The sequence below is a fragment of the Tympanuchus pallidicinctus genome, unplaced genomic scaffold, assembly GCF_026119805.1.
Source record: "Tympanuchus pallidicinctus isolate F22 unplaced genomic scaffold, pur_lepc_1.0 scaffold21, whole genome shotgun sequence".
NCBI lineage: Eukaryota > Metazoa > Chordata > Aves > Galliformes > Phasianidae > Tympanuchus > Tympanuchus pallidicinctus.
The window spans coordinates 4,612,847-4,638,753 of record NW_026294733.1 but is presented as its reverse complement, the minus strand read 5'-3'; the positions used below and the strand labels follow the sequence as shown (position 1 = coordinate 4,638,753).

The 25,907-nt window shown below is 46.4% G+C and overlaps 2 protein-coding genes across 4 annotated transcripts in view; one reads left to right on the top strand and one right to left on the bottom strand.

The window, feature by feature from the left end:
* Positions 1–25,907, top strand: part of SH3PXD2B (SH3 and PX domains 2B) — a 516,634-nt gene that overhangs the window by 106,574 nt on the left and 384,153 nt on the right. The gene's annotated exons all lie outside the window — the stretch shown is intronic.
* NEURL1B (neuralized E3 ubiquitin protein ligase 1B) overlaps positions 1–25,907 on the bottom strand; it is a 112,508-nt gene that overhangs the window by 39,316 nt on the left and 47,285 nt on the right. The gene's annotated exons all lie outside the window — the stretch shown is intronic.

Below are 25,907 nucleotides of genomic sequence, written 5' to 3'. Positions count from 1 at the left end.
AAGGAGGGGTTCACCTCCATGCATCTCAGCACTTCATAACGTACACACAAGTCTCAGAGCACTGCTAGGAGGCGAGGGCTGTTGTATGATATTTCTGCTTGGAAGCCCAGCAAAGAGACATCACATACCTGGCTACAGCCCATAAGCCACCAGAAAGTCTCTCTACTTCTTTGTGGCATTTAGAAAGGGCTCTGTGCTGGGGATAAGCCTCCCGTCAGGCTCCAAAACAGCTCTCATCTCTAAGCTGTACCAGCTCCAGAGGCCAACTCTCCAAAAACCAAAAAGTCAGATCACATAACTCTGCAATGGATGGTATTTCTGGGTTTGCAGCTGCATAAAGTCCTCAACAATGAGAGAGGCAGGGCCCCAAGTCAAATCGCTGATTAACAAAAATGGCATAAGGAAAAACAGGATATGTGTTTACTTTCCTTACTTCTTTCTCTGTAATTGTTCCAGATCTGTCCAAGGAAAGCATCCCTCAGGGCTTATCAGAGCAGCCACCGCAAAGGAGAACAAAGGAAACACCAATCATTTCCAGCAAATCAAAAAATGACAAGCTTTAACCTTCAGGAGGGAGCAGATTCCTGCAAAGGGTTTGGCTGCTCTGTCTTTGAGTTTCCTTTTCCCCAGTCCCAGTTTCCTAGCAGAGATTTCCTTAAACAATAGAGATCAGCATCAAAAGAAAAAAGATATTAAAAAAAAAAATGGCTGTAGAGAACTGAAGGCAGTTCTCCCCTTCTTGACACCAAGTCCCTCTGCACGTTCTCTCAGCTCATATGCATATGCTCAGATGTAAAACAGATTTACAGAGGTCTCTAAAGGCAGAAATGGCTGAATGTCTATCATGTGGCATTGAGGGACTCTGTTCTCCTTTCATAAAACCACAAGATGCTGAGTAGGATGGGCATGAGTGGGAATTCAGTCCAACCTGAGAACGTACTGCTTTAAAAGTAACACCTGAATCAGGAGAGGTAAATGAACCACACAGAAACACACGTCTGTGACTATGAGAAAAGAAACCGTGCAGGGCTGAGTAACCCAGAGGTTCCTTGAGAGATGCAGATGTGAGATACAGCTGAATAATTGCTCTGGCTGCTGCAAACCTGAACTCAAGGGCCGCTTTTTCATGGAGGGTGCTTTTCAAAGCCCTGCAGAGAACAGAAAGTCCTTTCTGCTTTACTCACACATCTTTCCTCACCTAAGGAAAAATATTAGAAAACCTCAAAATATTTTCTGGGGAAAAAAAGCTCCATGGTGCCCCCACCAGTGCTGCTCCTGGGCTGAGCAGTGGGCTCAGCACAGGCAGGGCATGCTATGGGAAGGTTTGATCCTCGTCCCTGCTCCCCCTCCATTGCTTTGCCATCCTTTAATATACCTGGGTTGTGACTGATAAGAAAGATTTGTTCTCTGGGAAGAAATGCCTCAGTTGACTGCAGCTGAAGCAAGAACTATGAAAGGGTAAGTGGCTGCTCCCAGGAATGTGCCCCAGCCTGAACAACGGGCTGTGCAGAAGTCTCTGCTCAGACCTCAGCTGGAGCCAGGAGCTGCAGAGTGCTGCTGGTTTGGCTGTGCGCGATGATACTCAGCAGTGCATGCAGAGGGCTGCTTCGGGCAGATCCCAGAGCCCCAGCACTCAACGTCCTGCCTCACACAGGGGATGGGTTCTCAACCTTAAGAAAGATGGAATCAAGGGGATCGCAGGCAAGTGGGACTTCCAGTATTTCCCCAGTCAGCAGAAGTCTTCATGCAAGGAATAACTGAACAGAAAGGAGGTTAGCTAAAGTGAGGAACGGGTGATGAAATGGTAAGAGACAATCTGAAGTTTTGTCAGTGCCGACCTGGGGAGGTCCTGGCTGCAGCCACGGGCAGCAATGGGCTTCCCTAGGAGAAGAACACCATCACACTAACGTTGCCTTATAAATAACCGTGCCTTTGCCCTCCTCCAGCAAACTGAGCCACCTAATCACGATGCCCTGAGCACTGATACACTGCACAGCCTGTTTGGCAGCTCCGTGTTTGAGACATGACTCACCAACACACTACCAGCTCACTGCCTACCCAACACCAGCAGGAACACTGCCTGGCAATGGCCCTGCCAAGACCTAGGGATGCTTTCAGAGCAGTTTTTTCATTTTGACAGGAAAAGATTATGATTGTGAGGCTGTGCAGGTGCTCACTGCAAGTACAGAGCGGATTGGGAGACTGAGAACAAGTGCTGGTCATGGAGACTCTTCATCTTTCCTCTGCATCTCCAGGATAAAAGGATTCAAGAAACATAGACTCATTAAGATTTAAAAGACCTCTAAGATCATGTAGTCCAACCATCCACCTACACCAATATTGCCCAGTGACCTGTGTCTCTCAGTACTACATCTACCCCTTCCTTAAATACCTCCAGAGACTCTGACTCCACTGGTTGACTTCCATGCTTTGAGGGATGCTTTCTGAACACACTAGAGCTTCCCTGACCTATTTGCTACGGTTGTAAGTTAAGGATAAACTGCTGGAGACTCACTTCTGTGCTATGGAAATTAGCCTTCAACAGAGTGATCTGTCCCAGTGGTTTCCCCCACAGACAGGCAGCAGTGACTCTCATTAATGCCAGGCTCCAGAAAGTCCAACATCTCCAGACAACGGTTGTTCTCAGCATTACAGACACCCTAGCAGGTTGCAGGCTATCTGCAGGAGAGGGAAACACCAATAAAGGAACTTGAACTTGCTTTGGGTAATTGACCCAACCACAGCACCCATATATCTCTGGAATCTGCTCTGATAACAGCTGCCAACTCCTGAAACCCATCTGCAGGAAGAAAAGTTCACATGAAGGAACAAACCTCCCGGAACAAAGCTACGCTTTGCAGAGTGTCCCAGCATCACATTCAGACTGCTCATCCTTCAGTATCCATCACCTCCAAAACCAACCACTATTTGCTGCTCAGAGGCTCCGCATCCACAGCCCCAAAGCTCTCTGATAGGACAGTGCTTACACAAATAAATGCTACTCATGGAGCAAAGCCCTCAAAAGCAGGCTCTGTGCTCGTCTCCTTACCCAAGCAAGGTTCTCAGAAGAACTGACTGAAGAGATATAAGATCTCAGGAAAAACTCGTGCTTACACAGTAATGTGTTAGAGCACTAAGCCAAAGACAGTCTTTGCTCACTGTGTGCTTTGGTTTTCCCCAGTAATCGTGCTGGAGTTATCCATGTTCCTTTTCCTAGCTTCAGTTCTCACTGTGGAAATGCTGTTTTTTCCTGCCAAAAGTTAATAAAAATGAGGTGAATTCCCTGTCAGAATGATCAGCCACAAGAAAAAGCCATCCCACAACAATAACAAAGCTTTTGTTTGAGACCACAGAGGCGTCGTGGAAAGGAAAGTCTTTTCATCAGCATTTCATGCGCTCTGATATAAACTTTGCTGTTGTAAAATCTCTTCTGCTTTGAAGTTGCTGTAGTCTCAGAGCAACCTGATGAAGTTTCTGTAGTCTCAGAGGAGACTTAATTATGCTAATGAGAATCAGGGCACATGAGGAAGCCTTTTCATAGCAGTTTTTGCATTGTTTGCCCTGCTGTTCCATCAGCTGTTTAATTAATTAAGATAACCTCAAAAAGTCACAGAGAGAAAACAAGATGAAGCCCTTTGGTTTTGGAGCACCCAGGCACAGCATTGCTCAGCTCAGCTCTGTGTCCATCACTGCAGGACCTCATGAATACACAGAGCCAGCCCACACCTGCAGTGACAGTAAGATAAATGCACCCCTCTTCTGATCTCACAGGTCCCTCCCTCCAGGTTGGCTTTAGCCCAGGTCATTTATCTAATCAGCTCCTGCGCTTGCACATAGGGGAGGAGCCGGTGTGAGGGCAGGATGAATGGAGGCTGCTTCTTCTAGTGCCAAAGGTGCCTTTTGCCCCTGAAGTACAGGTGAAACCCTGCCCTTAGGTGCTTTCTGTGCCAGCAAAGGCACCCAGTGCAAGCCTGGATGAGTGCCAGCATGAAAAGCAACTAGAGCCACCACACTGCTGTCCTGAGGGGTCCCATCTTGCCATCCCACAGCTTTGGTTGATAGCAAAATAAACCGTAATTTATTTATTTATTTTCTGCACGGGAACAATTAGTAATTTGCCTCCATTTCACTTAATTTCCTTCAAGAAAGACATTTGGAGACCGTCCTATATCTGAGCCATTGCCCTGTGCATTTGCAGTGGAGAAATAACCCCTATAAAGGAAATGGTAATGGAGGTGAACCATAAAGACTCTTCTTCAAATTAACAAGAGAGAAGCTCATTAATTTTATATAGATGGAACTCTAGTTTTCAGGAGGCTTTGAAATCCCATCCACTGAATTATTAGATTTACAACCTAAAGGCTGTTCTGTCATTTTCCCCAGTATGCCTTTTCCCTTTTAAAGATACGGGCAACACGCAACTGAGGAGTGAGAGGAGAAGCGGTGAGCAGCTCGATGCATGAGGACAGGACACCTGGCTCCTTAATGGAGAGCAGATCCCTTGGGAGCATGAGTTAGCTCCTTTGATGAGCATGAGCACTGCAGATAGGCCTGAGTCCAAGAAGAGAGTGCTTGGGTAGCTGCCAGCGTTATGATTTCTAGGATGAGGATGGTGTCCAAGAATAGTCCACTTGTTCTCCAAAGACCATCCAGTGAAGTCACAGATCAGGAGGGACATAAAACAACTCACAGAATACTTACATATATACATATAAACCCAGAAAGATGTGCCCAAGCCCTCTAGTTATGGCTCCTGGAAAGGGCAGAGAGTTGGACATCTGGTGTTTTTGATGCCTGGTGAGCACTTCAGACTGAAAAGTGCCTGGAATTCATGGGCTGAGAGTCACTGCTTGGAGACATCAAGGGACTCTCTCAATGCAAACGAACCAGGTTCCTCTCTCCCAGCCAAGGTGTTTTCTCACCTTACTATGGAGAAGGAAAATTCAGATGGAATTTAAACCATGCAGCTGCTAATTAGGAATGATTGTCTTGCATGCACCTCATCTCTTGATTCCTTTAATTACAAGGTGGGGTCCTTAGTTCCCTTTGTCTACTCCCATGATAAGAAAAAGTTGGAGAGAGTTAAAATATCTCTTCTGGGACAGGTATCCCATTTTCCCTGAGCCAACTTACTTTGTGTGACCAACTGCAGTGTATATAACATGCAGTGTACAAATCTGCATCTCCAAACCCGACAAGTATGGGGCAGTGATGTGTCTGTGCATCTATTCCTGCCCGCATACCAGGCCTGAGTTAACACTGCTCCAGTATGCCCCTTTTGGGACAGCAATGTGACTGGTATGCAGGGACTGGAGATGAGCAGCGCTGGTATGTGGCATCACCCAGCCCCTGCAGCCCTCTTCCAGCTCTCTGTTCTCACTGCACCTTCTGGGTGCAGGCACAAGGCATTCAGCAGCAGTGCAGGGTTCAGATATCTGCAGCCCTTGCTGCTTGCTGCCATCCTTCTGCCCTGCCAAAACGTGTCCAGGCCCCATCCCAACTACTTCAGCTGCCTGGGAGTGCTGTAAACCCAGGGAAAGATAACTGTTTCAGCTTGGAGAAAAGAATTCTCCATTCCCATTCACAGTGAAGGTACAGACAAATAAGACTTAGTGCAGAAGTGGGAATAACACGGAGCTGCCAACCAATAGTTTATGATACAAATCTACTGCCTTAAATAAAATCTACCGGGCAGCCCATATGACCAGAGCACCTGCCATGCAGTCCCTAGGCTAAAGACATTTCCAACCCAAAACTTAAAGATAGAAAGGACACACCTGGAAAAGGGCAATCTAAATATAATTTGTGAGGTAGGTAGACGTAGAATTAACCCAAAATGTTCAATCCTTGTTTCTCTTAACATAAAGCATCCATTACCCAAAAACCCAGGAGCAGGCACACACATCCATCGTGGTTGTTTTCTGCCCAACTCCTGAATGCAGAATCAGGGTTTAGAAGAGGATTTATTGTTATGTCCTACAGAGGTCAGTGGGAAAGCTAAGGGTGAGGCCAGGTCTTCTCTTTGTCTTAGGCCTAGAAAGGGTCATTATAGGAGGATAGGGTCTGTGCCTCCCACTGGGGCTTGGGAGAGGTACAAGACAGTGATGCATTGCCTCACTCCATAAGGGCTGTGTCCACAGCAAACACTTCCACATCTCTGCATCCTTTTATAGGTAAGCTCAGAATAAGCATTTGGTATTAAAATTAAGTCTGTGAGTATTACTGAGCTTAAGACAAGACTAGAAACCATGCCAGATCTGGATTTTATCATATTGAGAATTAAACATGTGTAGTTAACCTATTCTTAACCAAAAAGTAAATTCAGCAGACAGGCTCCTCTTGTTCTGAGCGCAAACCATGGCTGTAACCCTAGCCCCAAAAGCTGCCTGAGGCTGACAGATTAATGTCAGTAGAAGGCAGAAGTTGGAGTTTCTAGGGGGTCAGGGATTTTCCAGAAGACTGCATTGCCCTCACCTGCGTGACAAAACTGAGTTGCACAACAGAGTTAACTTCATCCACCCACTCATTACATCATTTCAGACTACAAGTATAGATTCAGTGATGTGACTCCTGGGACAACAGGGTTTTCCCCTTCCCCACAGAGCATCCAATTTTCAGTGGAATTCAAAAGATCATTTCCTGAGCCAGTTCAGCCCATCCCAGCTGGGGAAGGCCAAGCAGGACGCTGAGGAATACGGCCCATTCCAATGGCAAACAGCTTCTTTGTGCTGGGGGAAGGGGGGAGGGGGGCAATGACTTGGAGCTGGGCTGGTGCCAGGCAAGAGTGACTGTGGGGAGCAGACACTCCATGCTTCTGCACATACAGCCTGTCGTTCTGCAGAGCTGCTTTTCAGACTTGTTAAAGCTACTATGCTCAAGCAGACATCCAAAAGATGGATGGATGAACTAAGATGTGTGAAATGAACGAGCACCGCTCTCATTCCTGAAAATGAGACACTTCACATTTGGCAAGAGCATGCAACCAGTCTCTCAGCTGCTTTCCCTGTGGCCGTACCTGCTTAGAAAAACACCCACACTGGCTGCAGAGTTTCAATCTCTGCCAGAGAACAGCCACCAACAGAGCACAGGGTGATCCCACACAGAACAATCTTTGTTTCATGTCGCTCTTCCTATTTGCAGGCAGATGTTCCTCTCTGCCATTCCTAACAAACCCTAACGTGCCTTCCTCAGGGCATAATAAAAACTAATGCAAACTTTTCTCTCCTTTTTTTTTTAATCTTACCCTTTATATACATTATTCAAACCTTTGCATCTACCAGCAAAGAGAAGTGCCTTCTGGGCACCAAGGCCACCTACTGCCTCTGCAGAGCTATCCAAATGGAGAAGCAGCAGCTCATGAGGAACATTTGCACAGCAGTGGGACAGCAGAAGTGCAGAGACCACTCTGCTTCAGTCACAGGTGAAGAGCTATTGGAAGTTGCGTGCATTAGGGCATAAACTCCAAAACTTTTCCCATAATGGCAAGAAGAGGCTATGAGATACTGAAATAGTGTAACTATCAGGGTTTTCAAGAGGAATTCTATTTTGGGATCTAGGAGGAGAACTCCTTAACCTTTACTCTTGGAAGGAATTGTTGATGATCTCACTGCATGGCTATCAGTGTCCTGGGCCAAATACTCCTTATGCTTTTGGACTTCTGATCAGCTAAGAACGCAGATGCATGTACTAATTAAAGAAGCAGAGCCTGCGTCTTCTGCTCCTTACAGCTCTATATTCAGTAGCTGGTACACGACACTTCGTGAGCTGATGCTTGTCTGTCTGTGCTCTAAGATGAAAGAAACATTCATAAAATAATCCAAGGGGATGGGAGGCCAAACACTCTCTTCTTGGGCTGTATCAGCATATGAAGAAACAAAATCAATTACAGAATCCCAAATTCATGGGCTGTAATTCTCCAAAATGCTATTACAAAAATAAGCTGATCTCCTCTGGCAAAAAAGCACTTCATACCTGAGATGACACCACGTGGTATTTGTAATCTGATTTTGCAAGAGGACAGACTGTGACCAAGTTCCATGGGTCTTTTCAATCTTTAATAGCTATAGGATATATTAAACCTATAGCATATTCCATAGGAGACAAGAGACAATAACAGAGCTGCATTAGCTTGACTCTGAAAGAAGCATAAATGATCTCAATGCCATTAGCTTACTGCTGTTTGACATAGGCTCTCAAGGAATTTTTATAGGGCACATGAGGAATATCATTAAAATAAAGCAAACTAACATGTGATTTAAAAAAAAAGAAACCTTCTCTTTTCTGAGTTATTTATTAACCAGTTAAGAATCTGCCAAGACCTTCCTAACTATTAACAAACAATTCCCAAGATCAAGACAGAATCTCAGACCGAACGGCACGATTTAACGAGATGACATTTGGAAATTTATTGCTCTCCTTGTGCAAACACTGATCTGCAGCTGCACACAACCACATCTCCCCCACATCTCTGAGAGGAGGGCAGAGCACGGGGTGCTGCTCTCCACAAACACTGCTCCCAGCACTGCAAGGTGAGGCAGGACTAAGGAGCCATAGAAACTGAATGCTGACAGAAACACTCGATGAGGGTGACATTCTCATACACCCACTATTGAGAAACACATTTAGCTGAGGAAGATGTATGTGACTGCCTGTTTTAATACAGAAAATATGCCGCACATCTAGCAGCAAGGCAACAGGCACGACAGGCATGGTAGGACACATCTTGGGTGAAATAACGACCAGGAAACCAAACTTCTTAGCTTTCAGTGCTTCTGAACAAAGCACTGAGCCCTGCACCAGCCCTGCTGGGCTCTCAGATCTGCTCACAAGCACCAAGGCTGACGCAGACACTGAGGGTATTATGTCATGAGCAGCACTGGGTAAAACACAACCGATGTATGAGGAAAGCAATAACATGGGTTTGTATCACAGCTTCTGGAGTCTACACTGCTGGAAGTCAACTTTGAGAAACATGACATTTCAGCTTCTCTTTTTCACCCACCAACTCCATGTTACAAGGGCTGCCTGTGTTGGCCTCTGCAGCACAGAAATATCCCCATAACATGGACAGGAGCTGCTAGGTGTCACACATCACATCACCCTCTTCCCAGTGCTCCATACAATCAGTTCACCATGTGGCCCAGGTGAGCACTGAGAGAAGGTGCCACCCTGGCCTCCAAATCCAGGCACTGCTTCACCCCATGCCATCTTATCCACACTGAAGGAGCACAGCGCAGGCGATGACTGCGTAACCACCTGGAGTTCTCAATGCAAAGGCTTCAGAGATGGTGGGCATTAGATTTCCCTACCAAAGTGTGTTGTTAATCCATCTCAAGATGCCCAGCTGTGCTCGCAGAAACATCCTTCTGGGCAGCACCAGCAGAGGAGAATGAATCAGAGAACCTGATAAGAACCAACTGGTCCAATTTCATGTCCTGTCTGATAATTGCTTGTATGGGTGGAAAAGAAAACCAACTGAATTTATTTACCACTAAATAAGTTCTCTTATCTATAAAGAGGCTCAGTTCAACGGAAAGTTCCTTTGGGCAAGGACATGGCATTTAAGTTATGGCTGTGGGCACAAAGCACATGTCTGATGTACCATAAAGATGTTCTTTTGACCATTATCTACAAAGCGCAATGAACTAGCATTGCTGGAAAGCTGTATTTTGACATTTCACTCCCCCTGCCTCTCTCACGGGTGTCTTTTGGGCTCATCCCAAATTACAATTGGAAAACATTCTCTGTTTCTTCCTTTTTCAGCCTTTTATTAGCGTTTGGATGTCTCTGTCCTCCCCATGGGCCATAAATGATCTTTGACACGCACATCCTCCTCAAAGCCTGAGTCATGGCACAGTGAGCTGTTGTGCTGACTAGCAGAAATCTGCCTTACATCAGTTTGTCCCTAGAAATTTCAAGCAACATTATCCTAGATTTCACCTCTAAGTCAACATCATCCAACTCAGGTTGGATATTAGGAACAACTTCTCTGAAAGAGCAGTAATGCACTGGAGTGGGCTGCCCAGGGAGTTGGTGGAGTCACCATAACTGGAGATGTATAAGAAATGTGGAGATGTGGCACTGAGGGATGTAGTCAGTGAGCAGTATTGGTAGCAGGTGAATGGTTGGGCTAGATAATCTTAGATGTCTTTTCCAACCTTAATGATTGTATGATAATCACTGGTTATTAGGATCCTTCAGCTCAAAAATGCCCAGCCACATTCCTCTTGAAAAATGGGCTTTCCTTCCCATCATTCCCATCATCTGGAATGTGTTCTTCCGAACTAGGAACAACTACTCTTTTTCCCATTGATTTAATGCCTTTTCACTCGAAATATATCAGCTTGTGCTACCTCCTCCCCTTCTCAGGGACCACATGCCAGCACGGTTCTGCCTCGTTCAGCTCCTTTTCCAAGAACATCATCAATACTTCCCATCAACACAAATGATTCCCTGGAAACAGGACTTGTTAAGAAAGGCACGCTCTGTGCTGCTCGCAGAAGAGAGCACAAATACTGCAGGGTCCCTGCAACACTTGTTCGGACTGCTGCGATGGTTTGACTGCCTTGATACCAGGTCAGCGAGCTCTCCTTTGCTGTTCTGATTCTGCATCCTGTAAGCTGTTGAAATCTCCCAGCTGTATTCTTGCATCTAGGATTGTCCCCTGGAATAAGGAGTCAGTGCTTAGCACATAGCTGTTGTGAAGGCATAAGGTAACATGAAATCCAGCTGACAATTTTTGTTCATTCTAAGCAATGTGCCAACCCAGAAGAAAGGAGGGGAGCTACTGAGTAACAATAAAGTCATTTTTACAGTCACTTCCTTAACAGTTGCCACATCTTCCACGTGCAGTTTGCTCCAGGCTCTTCATTTCACTGCTCTGATTGTCACTCGCTGGTTACTGCCATTTCCCACACAAATACCCAAGAGAAATGTGTTCCACTTATATTTTGATCAAAAACATCTGATGCTCTTGTTTCTCTGCAGACACCACCATCTCTGGGGCAGCCAGTGGATTTTGCACTTTGCATTGTCCAACACTTGTTCTCCTGCATGCAGCCCACCTTCCCTTACTGCCCCCTAAAGCACAAGGCATGGGTGAGACAACACAGGCCTATGCCAGCTGCTCTGGATAACAGAGCCCGGAGTGAAACAGGTTCAGAAATGGGAACACAGGCCCAGCTTCTTCCTTAGATGTTTCGTAGGAAAATATCACTCCATTTACCTTTGTATTTTAATGTCCAGCATCCTCATCCCACATAAAGGGAGACAGCAGATGCCCTTACCCCACTAACAGATGGACACCCACTGGCATCAGTTCTTGGAGAGGTATTTTAGCTACTGTGCCTGCAATGTTTTCTTGGAGCAAAAATCAGACCTCAGCTACACCTGTGCAGCTTTGACAAAGTCAAATGCCACTGCTTGGCACAGTGCATGACAGCAGAGCATGGATTTACAAACTGTAAAATCCTCATTCATGGAATGTATCACAGAAGACAGTTTCTAACTGCTACCTCGTACTTTCCCCAGGGGCATTCTTGTTCTCCGAATGAGAGACATGCCTAAGGTTCTGTGAGACAAGGATGCTAATGGAACAAAGACAAAACGTGCACGTTTTCCTCTCTACAATTGCCAAAGTTTTGCAGTTCCTCAGAACAGAGTTTGAAAGCAGTTGGGACCACATCCTGCTCCCCTTTCCATCAGGATTAACCCCAAGAGTTGCTTTTTTTTTTAAGTTGCTTTTTGATTTTAAGCAGAGGGGAGGACAAAAAGCAGGACCAATGGCAGTGAATTTCCACTATGCTCCGGCATACTGTTAGACTTTAGTTTGTGGATGCAGAATTTAAGAATACCTGATCAATTACAGATGTAATCTGGAAGGGAAGGTCTAGTTTCCAAAGCTCATGACCTCTGGGACCTGACCTGCCATTGGGCGTCTGTGTCTTCATGGGAGGGCACACAGTAGTAAGGCAAATAAAATGCATAGCTATTATGACAGAGGAGGATTCTTGGAAAGTGAGGCATTTCCCCACACCTGTCTGAAAGGACTTTGTACTCATTAAGTTCAAATTCTGCTGATAATTTCCAAAAGCGTGAGGTTACCAGGGGGACACCAAGCAGAGGCACTGGTCACCTTGCTGCCTTAGTCACATCTTATAGACATTTAAGGCACTGCTTATAACCCACAGGGCCAAGGCAATGAGAGCTATTGCTGGGAGATGCCCAACCATCTCTGATCTCTCCAGAAGATAAATCTTTTTGCACTGTTACTGACATCCCTGACTCATTCTCCTGTAAGGACACTGCGTGGCTGTGCAGCCCCACCTGACTTCCTTTCATGAGTCTTAGTCACTTTATGGTAACACAAAGATCCTGCTTCAGGTCACAGATCTATGCAACTGTACTAGGTTTCAGAAGACAGCTTTGTAGCAGTCAGAAATGTTTGCTTTCCTCTGTGCAATGGCATTATGCATCCCAAAATACTACCAGCCACCAAGCATGTGAAGCAATGATGTTCAGATTTTACCCCACCAGTTTCAGCTCTGGTTTGCCTGCTGTGTTATTTTCTATTGCTTGAGAAAGGGTTTGGATCTCATTGATCCTGGGGTTTTTATGTCCTCTCTGCCCTAACACCACAGTTCAACTGCTGGCCCTACTTGTATTTAATTGTATGTGCCTTACACTATTAGCCCGTTAGAGCAGACCTTTCCCACACCACTGTACATCAGGTTGCAGCTTTTGATGTGATTGAAACCGCTTTGGGTTGGCAGTCACCAAACAAGAAGCTATGGACAGAAAATCCACTTCATAGAATAGAATCATAAAGGTTGGAAAAGACCTCGAAGATCATCTAGTCCAACCATCGACCCACCCCTACCACGTCCATTAGCCATGTCCCTCAGTGTCACATCTCCATATTTCTAGGAAGCCTGCAGGGACCGAGACTCCACCACCCGCCTGTGCATCTTGAACATAAACCACACAGAAATGCAACTATTCTTTCACAAAAGCAAACTAGTAGCAATGAAACCACTCAGGCCCACAAATACCTTTAACTTACATTTAACATACACGTTCCTTTGCCAGAATCCCACAGCTGTGCAATACTGTACTGAGGCTCTGAAAATCCAAATCTAACTTCAGAGAGCAGTATGCAGATTGGACGCTATTCTCTGTGTTATTTTAACTTTCTTTCTAGCAAGACAGATCCTCATCCATCAAAAGAAACCCCATTTCTGCACATATTTATCCCTAATCCCCTGCCAGGACTTCAGAAAGCGTTGCTGTGGAGACCGGCGTATGGCCACGAGCTCCAGCATAGCGCAGAGAAAGGGATGAAGGCTGTGCTGGCCGTGCTGCTCGGGGCATGAAGCCCTGCCTGCTGAGAAGGCTGTGAAAGAAAGCTCTGGGCTGATACACAGCATTTGGGACCAAGCAGAAAGGACAACTACCCCTGACAGCAGAAAGACTTGCCCTCGGCCTCGTCAGAAGCCCAGGGCTCTTTGTGGGATAAAACTTGCACAGCTGCAGAGCAGAGAGAGGAGCTAACATCCCTTGAAGTCAATGCCAGGCTTTACACCGGCCTCACCGTACACAGGATGAAAGCAATACTCAACTCTTCTCCTTCACCCCAGGGCTTTGAATTACCACACTTTTTCTGAGGGGAAGAATAAACTCGATTAAATTCTCTGCTAGGAAAGAGACCAAAGAAAACACAGGTTCTGAAACCCGGCTTTGGGTGAATGTCTTTGCTTCTGTGATGCTGTTCAAATCGGGAAAGGGAAAAACTGCAAAAAAGATTGTCTTCCACAGAGTCATCTCAAATCAAGACCCATGCTCTTGTTGCCAAGGTATTTAGGATGTTATAAAAGACAGACATCAGTGGGTGGAAATGAGCAGAAAGATCAGCTGAGACTCCAGTTCCATGCAGAACACAGTATGAAAGGGAAAAAATGTCCCCATACAGAGAGACACAGAAGATGTAAGCAAGCTGGCTCAGGAACAGAATGACCGTGACAACAGAAGATCACCTGCTCCTTAACACCAGGCTGAAGGCTGCATTTCCTATTAGGAATTATCATAGAATAGAAAATATTCTAAATAACCTTAAAAATATATTTATATTTGGAGGAGGGGGAAGCGAGAATATATGTAAGTACAGATCCCTGCAGCCAGTAGGGCTTAGAGCCAAATCTACTTCCTGCTGTGCTCAGTCATTGAAGCACTCAGGACTCCAGACTTGCTAAAATTGGGTACCTCCAAACTAACATTTTAACTAAATCCTATTTCCTGATAGCAGAATACATCTGGGACCTCAGCTGAAGAGCTGTCTCTTCTTTTAGCATACGCGGGTAGCTCATGGAAACCATGGGCTCCATCTTGGGTGTTCCTAGATGAAGGAAGTACTGCACAAAATAGAATTTGTTATGTAAGTGAAACTCAATTTCATATTAAAGCAGGGGCAGCTGCCTTCTATTCCATACCATCATAAGCAACCTAAGAACCCCCCGCAAGCTAGCTGACATAGCACTACCTCACATGGGTTTGGGATGACCCTAGCTCAGATCATCAGCATGCCTAGAGAGGTGGTGGGTGCTCCAAACCTGGAGACATTCAAGGTCTAAATGGGGCTCTGAGCACCCAATCGAGCTGTAGGCGTCCCTGTTCATTGCAGGGAAGTTGGTCTAGATGACCTTTAAATGTTCTTTCCAGCTAAAAACAATTCTATGAATCTATGACATTTCAGGACCAGGGCAGCACAGTCACCAAGCTGCACCCTAATATAGCTGATAAGGCAAAAAAAAGAACTATACATCAGAACACCCAGTCGTTGGCTCATTTTCAGTGACTGGGCTACTGTTTTATCGGCCACTGCAAAACCCATCTCCTTCAAGTCCAAACTGTTGTGAAGGAGCCAACGCTCTGCTACTCACAAGTCCACTGGGAGACTACATGAAGCTCTTCCATGGCTATTAATAGCACGGAGTCCAAACAAGGACTACCAGCAATGTTAACTCATTGACACTAGATTCAACAGAGAAAACACAGCCTTTCCACAGCCTTATCAGCATGCTACTGTCAACAGCAAGGGTAGGCAGAGGGGCAGAGAGAGAAGACTTGCAACCACCTGAGCCACTTTTTTTTTATCAGCCCAATCTGTCTGTATTGACTTCCCTCCCCTCTGTATTTAGTGGCCTCATAGTCTGGTACTGAAGTGTGTTGTCAGGAGTCACATGGGTATCTCAAGCCCACCTCTGTGGTCTTTTTTTTCTTCCCTTCTCCCTAAAATCCTCAAACAATTTCTTGCAAATAACCTTACCTCCCCCCACAAGCAATGCTATCAGCTGTCATCCAGCACCACGTGCTTCTACCTTAACTGGATCCCTTACACACCCCACACCACTCTCCCCAGGTCTGTCATAGTTACTAAAACCTCCTAACAAGCTGCTTTGCATCTAATCCCATCTGTCATCAGATCCTCCTTAAACACCAAGAATTACCTCTCTAATGCAGCTACTTCCTCCAACAGGACAGCTTTCTTCCATTGATCTCAAAGCACTCCACAAGACGAGCTGAGCTTCTCTGAGCCCCTTCGTCTGCATGATAATTGATGCACAGATAAATAGGGCAGCCCAAACTCAGTGAACAACCTGGTGCCAAGAGACACAAGGCCCAGATGAGATACCCCAGCCTTGACTTGCAGCTACAACATCAGGCTGCCCACAGCACACATCTCTCTGTTTCCAAACAACGGGTCACAGGCAGACTAACAGCATGTGAAATCTGGAAACACTGCAGGTCAAAGTTTGTACACATGCACCAGAGAGAAAGAACCTTTTGGTGTCTACAGAGAACCATGTTGGCACATGCAAGCGCTCCCATACCATGAGAGTCTACCTGAAGGCTCCCATAACGTGCCTGCATGAAGCAGCAGAAGCCCTATGGGAACTGCATCCCTGAGGCAGCACGGAGGGCAGGCTGCAGAAGTAGCCAGTAGTCATTCTTGTGTAAGAGAGGATGCAAAAAGAAAAGCTGGGCAACTGTGCTTGTTATTATTCATTAAATGTACCGGAGATGCCTTGTGTGCTAAATGTTCCTACCCTGATGATCTTACCAGCTAATTAAAAAAGACTGATGAAGTAAGATAGCAGTAATGGGTTGGTACTTCCAAAACGCAAATGGAAAATTGAGGCAGAGAGAGCATACATACATATTACCTACATAAAATAGAGAGTATGAAATTCTGTACAAAAGCTGGCCCCGTTCCTTCAGATCAAAACACTCCTTCCTCTCTTTGAAACCCTGCACTAGCATGACATATCAGCAACGTCCTCCTTGCCAAAGTAATTACCTGCTTTGTGATGCAGGCCAATGGATTTGAGGAGTCCAGGATTGCTGATCAGAGAAACCGGTGTCTGGAAGCATGAAGACTGGGAAAGTTCTGCCAAAAATACTGCAGAAGTTGTCCCCATAGAAATGCTGGCCTGGGGCCACTTTTGGAATTGAACATGAATCAAGCCTTCTGGAAGGGCTTATTTATACTTACACGGGTTGATGACACCAAGTACTGGGATACAATGAGAAAGCTGGTTCTCATGGAGTTTTCCATCCTGCATTTGAGTTGTTCAGATCATTCAGGGGTCCAAAGCCCTTGGAAAGAAATCCAGCTCTACACCTTTTGGGCCCTCTCCAAATAGGAGAAATAGGGATATCACAAGTTATAACTCCAGTTCCCAATATTCCATCCAGATGAAAAATTCCCAGTTAGGTATTCAAAAGACTAATTCATAACCTGCATATCATAACTTCAGCCAAGGAAAGGAGTTCAGATTCCAGTTACACTGTTCAGTTTACCATTGTTTCCACATTAATTATTACAAATACTCAAAATGCTAGATATTAATGCAATGAAAACCTTGGCATCCATCCTTATGACTGGCCATAAGTCTTGAACAAGTTCCCTGTGATGTAGCTCCTACTTCCAGTCAGGCTGGAATTCTCACGGAGCAGCGTCTATCAGAGTTTGACATCAGAAATTACAGATGCTGATGAAAATGGAAACAACAAAAAGCCAGCTTAGGTTTTTTGTTGGATTGTTGTTTCTTTTTTTCTGGATTGAGACTTTCTCAAGAGATTTAAGTCGAGTCTGATTCACAAGTCTGGACAGGTTCCAGCTTCATCCCAACCTGCTTGTCCTTAGTATGGCAAAAAAGCTGGATCCTATTTTCACTGACTTCAGAAGAAGGAATATCAAGCCCAACAGTCACATTAAAAACCACAAATCACGTTATATCGTTGGATTCTGGTCCGTCAAGCCACATCATAAACAAGACTCCATCCACATACAATGATGTTTGGACAAGCAGAATCACAGTTCAATGTTCATCAGATATTTGATGGTTCAACAGCAAAGTTCCTCTAATTGCAAGCAAGGCAGCACTGCCAAGCTTTAAACAAAAGCCTGCTATGTGCAGCCTGAATAACATGAAGTTTGGATGGGGTACAACCTGCTCCTCACTGTGCAGATGCAGACACCTTGGCATCACCTGGCCCCACAGCCACTCCTGCACAGAGAAGGCCCCTCTACTGTGCCAAAAGGTGGGGGACAAGGTCTCATCTTCCTATTTTTAACCCTTTTCCTCTCAAGTCTGGGTATTAGCAGAGGAGCCACTCTGCAAAAAAGCAGTTCAGAAAAACCAGCCCTCCCAAGCCTTTCTGGCTCTTCAGCACCAGAAGGGCAATAGCTGAAATGGTTTTCTTAGCATGAGCTGTATGGAGCCAGAAGCCTTACAGAAAAAAGGTGCTACAAATGTAAACAAATTGCTAATGCTTTCAGAGCAGAGCCCTTGCCTTGGGGAAGCTGCCCATCACCCCACAAGGACTCCCCAGGGATGCCTCTGGCTCAACAAGTTCTCATAGAGTGCAAAGACCAATATACAGCATTCCGGAGAATGCAAAGACTCAGACAAATATTTACAAAACCAAAGGAAGGTGCTGACATAGAAGCTCAGGTAGGGCATCACTTCCAAATCCAGGTGCCTAAAATACTTGGGCTGCTTCTCAGATCTGTGTGCACTGAAGGTGAGAAAAAGCAGCGGTGGAATGGAGAGGACAACTTTACCCTGTGGCACAGGGCAATTTGTGTAGGATGCTGTGCGGGCCTTCAGGGGCTGTGACCATTTGGTATCTGGGTTATTCCCAGCTTCTTTTTCAAACTGACTTGAAGTTTCCATCATTTGTCATTTCAGCTTGGAAAATGTAAACTGATCCCTTGGTTGGTTCCTTCTAAAGAGCCTGGAAGAACGCAGCTTCCTGAAAATTAACTACCAGAGCTGGGAGGGACAGGAAGATGGAGATGGCGGATTGAAACGGTGTTAAAATGTTAACAAATACAAAATCCCTTTTCATCTCTAGACAGAAAGGAAGTTTACCAAAGCTTCTTCCTCCACTAGGATGGAAACCCAGGCAGTACAGTGAGGGACCCATTCCTCCTGCTGCCCGTGGGCACTACACAAAGCCTCAAACCTAACGAAGGAGTCAAGAAGGGGCCAACAAACAGCATCACCAGGGACAAAAAAAAACTATGGATAGGGGGCTGGAAACAATAGAAAAGCACATAGATGCATACACACACAGGATAAATAATGACCTCCCCTCCCACCTCAACAACATAAAGCCATGGCAACCCAGCAAAGGATCAGAGGAGTTCGGGTTGAGATAGTCCTTGGTGAGCTCAGCTGAGGGGAAGAGAAAAGCAAGGTACTGAGGAGGGTACAATTCTCTCCAGGTTCACACGTAGCAACAGCACAAGTTTCTATAGCAACACCAGGCTTATTTTTAGCGTTAGTCATATTTTAACAGTAACAACCCAGAGTGGATCTGGGGTGGAGGGCTGCATTTCACCCCCACTGCTTCTTCCTTTCCTCCCGGAGATGCAGAAGCACAAACAGAGAACTGCTTAAATTCATACATGTGAACTGATTGCACTTGCAAATAGAGACAAAAGGCAAGGGCACCAGGTAGAAAACCCCTTCATTTCCCCCACCATGATGTCCATTTGCTGATGTCCCCTCAACGGGTCCCACAGCCCTGGTGAGGTGCTGACCCCAGTGACAGCAGTGCTGGGCACCCAGCCCACAGAGGACAGTTCTGAGGCATTCTCACATTTCTCTTTAGCCTTGTTAAGTTCTAAAAACATATAGGAAAGAGGAGAGGAGTCAGAGGTCCTTCTGATAGCACAGTGAGATAGCTGAGTGATGGTATTTCAGATAGGCTTTGTTTCAAGGAGGGCTTCTCCATCATGTTGGCTGCAGGTATTTGTGAAAGGAGGGCAAAAAAACAGCTCCTGGGCATAGGAGGGTGCAGAGTGAAAGAAAAGGTGCAAAGCATCTTTCCCCAGCATCAGGGCCATGAAATAAAACACAGCCCAGGTGTGCTGCCTTGGAGAGCAAACAACAGGATCAACCAAAACCTACAGCTTTTATTTTTCATAATGCAGATATAAAGGAGGCCAAAGAGATACAGCTTCTAGACTCTACAGACAAGCAAGCATCCTTAGACAAGTTTGGAAATTCTCTTTATTGTTCTACAAAACCCAGGGCAGCACAAACAACAGTCTTGCTTAACAGTTACAGGAGCTGGCAGCAAACAGAGCAGATCCATGACAGTCTTGGCCGTGCAAAAGCAGGAATGCAAATTATAACATCTCCCAAGTATCTGTTATCCACCCACACAGCCACAGACAGTTCCTACTGCCACTCAGAGCAAACCAAATCATTAGCAACAAAAATATGTGCAGTGATAATTAATAATTTCCTTTGCTCACAGTCTCTTTCACACAAAGAAAATCCAACAGTGTTTCACAGTTCATGTTGTCACTGAACTGTGAGCAGCTTTCAGCTTTCCAACAAGAGCAGGAGGTGCCCATGCACACCTCAAGAGCATCCCCAGCACTGACAAGGCACCTGCTTGAGCTGGGACCCACAGGCAAGACCTGCTTGCCCTACAGTCGTGCCAAAGGAAGGCAACAGCATCTTTCCCACTCTGTGAGTCTCGACATACCTTAAATTTAATGTTATCACACTGCCACTTCCAAGACAATGTGAGCATGCACTGCACTTCAGGCTGGGAACAGATACAATGTTTCCCAAGCTCTCTTAACAGTAAATAAATTCCTTACTGGAAACAGCTGCTAAAGCAACAGCGGTGCATCAGACTCCCCAGCCTCCTCACTGCCCACCTGACTCCTCATGCTGCAGGCAAGTGGTCCTGTTTCAGGGCACATGGATCCACTGTTAAATTCTGTTAAAAACAGAACATCATCTCCTATACAGTTGCTTATCGACCTAGCAGAACGCACTGGAAGGGGAACCTGCCAGAACTCCACTGGCAACACAAACCAAATCAGATTTTAAACAGCTGTCAAGGGAGCCAGATCTTGACTGTACCTATGGAAATCATCTCCTTCTCAGACTCCCTTCTGCTCATTCCTGAGCTGGTGCAGAAGGAAGGTCACCATGGAGCCCTGCTTGGAGTAGCAGGGAATCACCTCACGAGCTGGAAGCAAGTTTTCCATCTTTATTTTCTGCACTGAATACAGTGTTTGTCACACCATCTACATTACTGCATCCAACTGGCCATCCCATCGGATAGCAAGTCAGAACCACCTCTCATTGGCCCCAGCAGCACTGAACAACATGGCTGGCATCTCCAGAAGAGCACAATGCCCTGAGCGACTGGAGAAGTCGGTCCTTTTTTTCCCCACCGGTTTATGCAGCCTGTGGATCCCCCACATATTCTAGAACAGAAAGCAAATACAAATGCCCTTGGCAAAAGGCCAAGTTTGTCTTGCAAGTTAATTGCTCGTATCCACGGCATCCAAAGAAACAGAGAAGCTCCTTAGAGACAAGCCTGCTGCCTTGTGAAATTATGGATGCCGCCTTGCCACTTCAGTAAGTACTCCATGTTCCCAAAAAAGGGAAGGTTGATTAAAACAATTTGCTCTTCAGCCTTGGTCCATCTGCTAAAACACGCTGATCTTCCCCCAAGAACGCTTCAGCACAAGCCAAGTCAACGGGAACAGAGAAGATGGGAAAAGCTCAGATAATTGGGCTGTCACCACCATAAGGGAGCTGTATAAACTGGGAGAGACAAAAAGGCCGCCTGGCTGCCTGCCAGCAGAGCTGTCATACCCGCAGGTGAGCTAATATTAGGCTCTGGGGATGAAGGCAGGAGAGGCAGCTTGCTCTGCTCTTATGCTGGCTTCTGCACTGCTCTCAGCCCCTGCCCATTGAGCTCAGCCCCGGGCATCACGCTGTGTCAGGACCATGTTATCCTGCAGCTATTTTCAGACGTGACAATGAAAAACAGAAGGACCTGTGATGCCCCAGCTGAGTGGCAGCCAGCGGAGCTGCTGTCGTCACTGCATGAAATCCTCAGCACCTGCCACCTCTGCCTTTGGCATCTCTCCCTCAGGCTCCCTACCAGGATGATATCATCTGCATTTCTAACTACATTTCAACATCTACCTGACACTGAGTTATGTAAAACCCCATGATTAAGCCAACTCGAGCAGGACCCAGAGAGCTTCAGGATGTTCCTGCTCTGGAAGGCAGGGATCACCCTGCTTTTGGGCTTCAATCCCTACCACTGCTCTTGGCTGCTGGCCGCAAGCTCGGCACAGCAGGAGGCAGACCAGACCTCGTTAGTTTTTGGCAAGCACTGCAAGCACTCCAGTTGGAAACCACTGGAGAAAGACCAGACCTTCTGGCATTTACCCCTTACTTTTCTAATTTCCCCAAGTCACCAGGGCTCTGCTTGCAAAGAATGTGCATTTTCTCCCTGTTAGCTTATGGCAGATAGTGGCTATGCAGGGAGGTTCAGATGCACAGGACTTGAGTTTTAAAGGAGTCCTACAGTACACTGTGCCTAGCAGGTATTAGTTAGAACCAAATTTTAAAACGCACAACAGTTCCTACCTGATAGAGGTGTGTCTCTGGACTGTCTTGGATTTCTAGACAAGCAGAAACCCCCTGCCTGAGAAGCCTTAGAGAGCGCTACCCCGCACCATCTGGTGCTAAACCCACTAAAACAGTTTGTTTTAGAAACTAGCAAACTCCTGTCCCAGCTCTCTCAGCATCCAGCTCCTGCTACGGGAGTTTGGCGGAGGCCGAGCTCCCCCAGTGCTAACTCAATACAAAGACAAGAGCTGGATTTCAGGCACTGGCTCTGGGCTGTAGAAATGGCAAGAGAGGCTTCTTCTGGTCAAAGCTGTCCAGAGGGGACTGCAGGACAGTAATAACAAACATCCTGGATGGGGCTGGGAGCAAGAAGCTGCAGCTAGCTTCCGTCGCTTTGGACTGTCTGGAAGACACTTGCAAGGTTACAGCAGAGCTGACATTTCAGGAAGAAGATGAAGAACATGATTGTTCCTACACGATCTGCAGTTTTTTTTGGGGAAAAAAAAAAAAAAAAAAGGACACTATACAGACTGGTCTGCTGCTTGTGGGAAAGACCTGGAGGTACCGTACGGACTAGCAGCTAGTTAAACTGTTCTGGATCTCAGCAAGCATGCTAACCAAGAGAATTAATTGGTAGTGTTCTTTCTTCATTCCCCTATTGTTTTAGGCACACAGGGATTTTCTCACAAGCCTGGCAGAGGAAAAGCTCTTTTCCAGAAAGTCTACCTCTTGATCAAACTGGGATATCCAAGGAGGAGATCCCAGGGGATGAAGGCGCCTGTCATGCAGCCACCACTTCTTAGATACCCAAATTCAGCTCAAGCTCCCCGGCCTCCATTGCTCAGAACACAGAACAACAAAGCGAGAAGCAGCACACGTCCATGGAAGGCTCTGCTCTCCCGTACTGCATTACCATGGGGAAGCTGTGCTGGGCTGATGAGGAGCAGCACGCCTGGCCTGCCCTCTGCTGCAGCACATGTCGTCCTCCCTGAGGAAACAGAGAATTTTTCTAATTAAGCATTAAACTGATTCAATTATGAGGAATGCTCTCTTGTTGAGTTAAAATCCATCTCAGACGAGAGTGCAGTGAGGCTGAGGACAACTCCAGCGAGGTTTTGCTGAGTGGTGGGTCAGGAAATATCACATCTCAGAAACAGGATTTTTTTTTCCTTTAAGAAAAATGCTGAACTGTAGCCTCGGCAAGTGTGGAAGACAATGGAAAAACATGAGAAAGTGAGACAAAGAGAATATGTAAGAGACACAGACAGGCTTCTTGAGAAGAAGCATAAACCCAAGTATTTTGGGCTGCAGGCATCTGCTGTGAGCAGGGAGTGTGCCCCAGTCCCTCCCAGCCTGCCATGGACAGGAGGAAGCTGGAATTTGTGCAATTACACAGGATACCTCCTGCCAACACAGTCCTCACAGCCCACCTCAAAACCCCTGATGATACTTGCTAACTGGCACATTACGCCACTATGACTGACAGCTCCCCAGTTAACACAGCCCCCTGTCAGCTCTGTGACATTCCATGAAAGGTCCATCGCTATTTATGTCCTGAGAACGAGCAGACCCCTTTCCTGCTGGGCTGCTGCCTCCAGCACACGCATCTCCCAGTGGCAGCAGTTTGGAGTGGCCGTGCATCTTGGTCCAGCCAGTGAGGAGCTGCTGGACCTGAGTGCATCGCAGCTCTAAGGGGACAACCCTGTGGCTGCTTTCCCAAGCAGGACTCAGTCCACATCCTCTCCTCCCAGATGTGAGGGAGGAGCAGAAAGACCTCCTGGATGCACTCCCAGTGCTGCCAAACCGGTCCTCTCTGCAGGAGCACTGTGTGAGTCCAAGGCAGGAGCCAAGGAAGCACTGACAAACCAGGGAATGCATACTCTTTCAATTGCAATGTTCAATATGGACTAGGTTCGGGGAGAGAAAAAAAATGTAAATCACAGACATTGTCTAGACAAACACAGCCACCTTCCAAGATCCCCCTTCCATCCAATGACTCCATTTGCCTTCACACTCTCCAGCTGGCCCACTCAACATCCCTCCCCTGTCTGCTGCTCTGCGCTAATGAAGTCCCCATGTGAGTGTTTGGGGGACTCCTTCCAAGCCAGCACGCCATGCACTAGCAGGGCCAGTCAGCCAGCAGCACAACTGCAGCTTGGAGGCATGTCTGAGCCAGCTTTGCATAGATGAGGTGGTACTGATAGGAGCAGAGCTCAGTCTAAAATCTGGCTAAGAAGCTGAAAACAAACAAACAAACAACCTCTTGCAGGCAGCGTGCCACCAGCTTCATTCACTCTTCATTGCTGTCAGCCCCCAGTGACCAACATATGCCATAACATGCTTTTCTACCAGCCAGTAAACTGCCCTTGAAACAGCCTGGCCTGTTACAGCATGGCTGGGTACAAACCAGCACCACAGCACGAGCCCTGCTCCAGCTCCATCCCCACTGTTCAAGTGAAGCTCACTGCCTGGGGCAGCAGTGGGAAATAAGCAGTGCACAGAGGGCTCTGTAACAAGGCAGTGGCAATGGGTGACCTTCCACAACCCAAAGCAATTTGTGCCCTACTTAGATTAATCCCTGGAAATCCTGGACCATAACCTCAGGACCTGCCTGCAGCACACTATGCTAAAATTAAACCAAACTTTTTCCAGTGAGGTTTGCAGACCTCAGGCATGTGTTTCTCTATGCTGAAGCTTTGCAATTTAACTGTTTGCAGCCCAGAAAGGTGAGTTGTGAATGGGCATTTGCAAGAATTTGCTCTGTGGCAGCCTCAATGTGGGCTGGTTGAAGAACTGAAAGCCTAGGTAGTGCCACCTGCAAATGGAGGTGACTCTCTACCTTCACAGAGCATCTTATGGACACCAGGTGAAGGACGAGGAAATGTCTGAAGATTATTATCCTGAATCATAATTACCGTGACAGAAGAGACTCTGAGAACACCACCTGGCAATAAGAAGAGATTATTTCTGATGTATCTTTTCCTTCCTGCCTACCCCCAATCTCTTGGTACGCTGTTCCCAGTTCAGACCTGCGTGTTTCTCCAACCAGGACAAAGATGGTTTCCTTCCCAGCTGGAAAGTCTGCTGACCGAGAACCCCGCTCTCTTCCCCCCCAGCAGGAAGCAGATACCATGTTCTCAGGAAGGAAGGTACATCCTCAAAGTGACAAGCAGTATCAAACGAACAGTTAGACAAGCCACAGTTTGGCCCAGGTTCAGCTGACCTAAATTCTGCCTAAATTCCCAGCCTAGTGTGGGAAGACCCACAGCTTTCAGCAGCATCTGCCAATAGGAAACATCAGATGGAGACAAAGGTGGAAATTAGGCCATCTGAATCCGGGCCAGCACTCTTCAGTCTTGAGATCCCATCCCTGCTGCTGGGGCAGGATGCCACCAGCCCAGCCATGTGCCATCGCAGGCCTCATGCTCTTCTCTTCTGCTTTACATGACAAAAGCCAGGCACAGCAAGATGGAAACCTGGAACTTCAGCTGAAAATCAGGAGCTGCCATTTACAAGCAAACTATTTCTTCATTCATTATTCATCCACCTCAAGCCACGCATGCTACTCTTCCTGCCACTGTGCCACATTTCAATCACCTGCAGTAAAGCAAATTGATCATTTACATGACTTACTACTTGGCTCAACCTACACACAGCTGAAAAAGATGAGGGCTCTCCTTGAATTGGGACAATGCATTACTGGAGTGAGGCTGACAAGAACAGGATTTCTGGCTCATCTCCTGCTACTTGCTGACAGTGATTTAGAAAGGGCTGTTCAGCAGTAATTTCCCCTTTACATTCTTATGCTGCCTGACTGCAAAACTACCAGCGCAGAAACAAAACAGTTCAGAAGAAGGCAGTAAACCATTTGAGTTAGGTGCCTCACATTTCTCCACCTGATATTTTGCATAAATTTTGACTAAAAGAACGGAAGAGCACAGGCTCCAA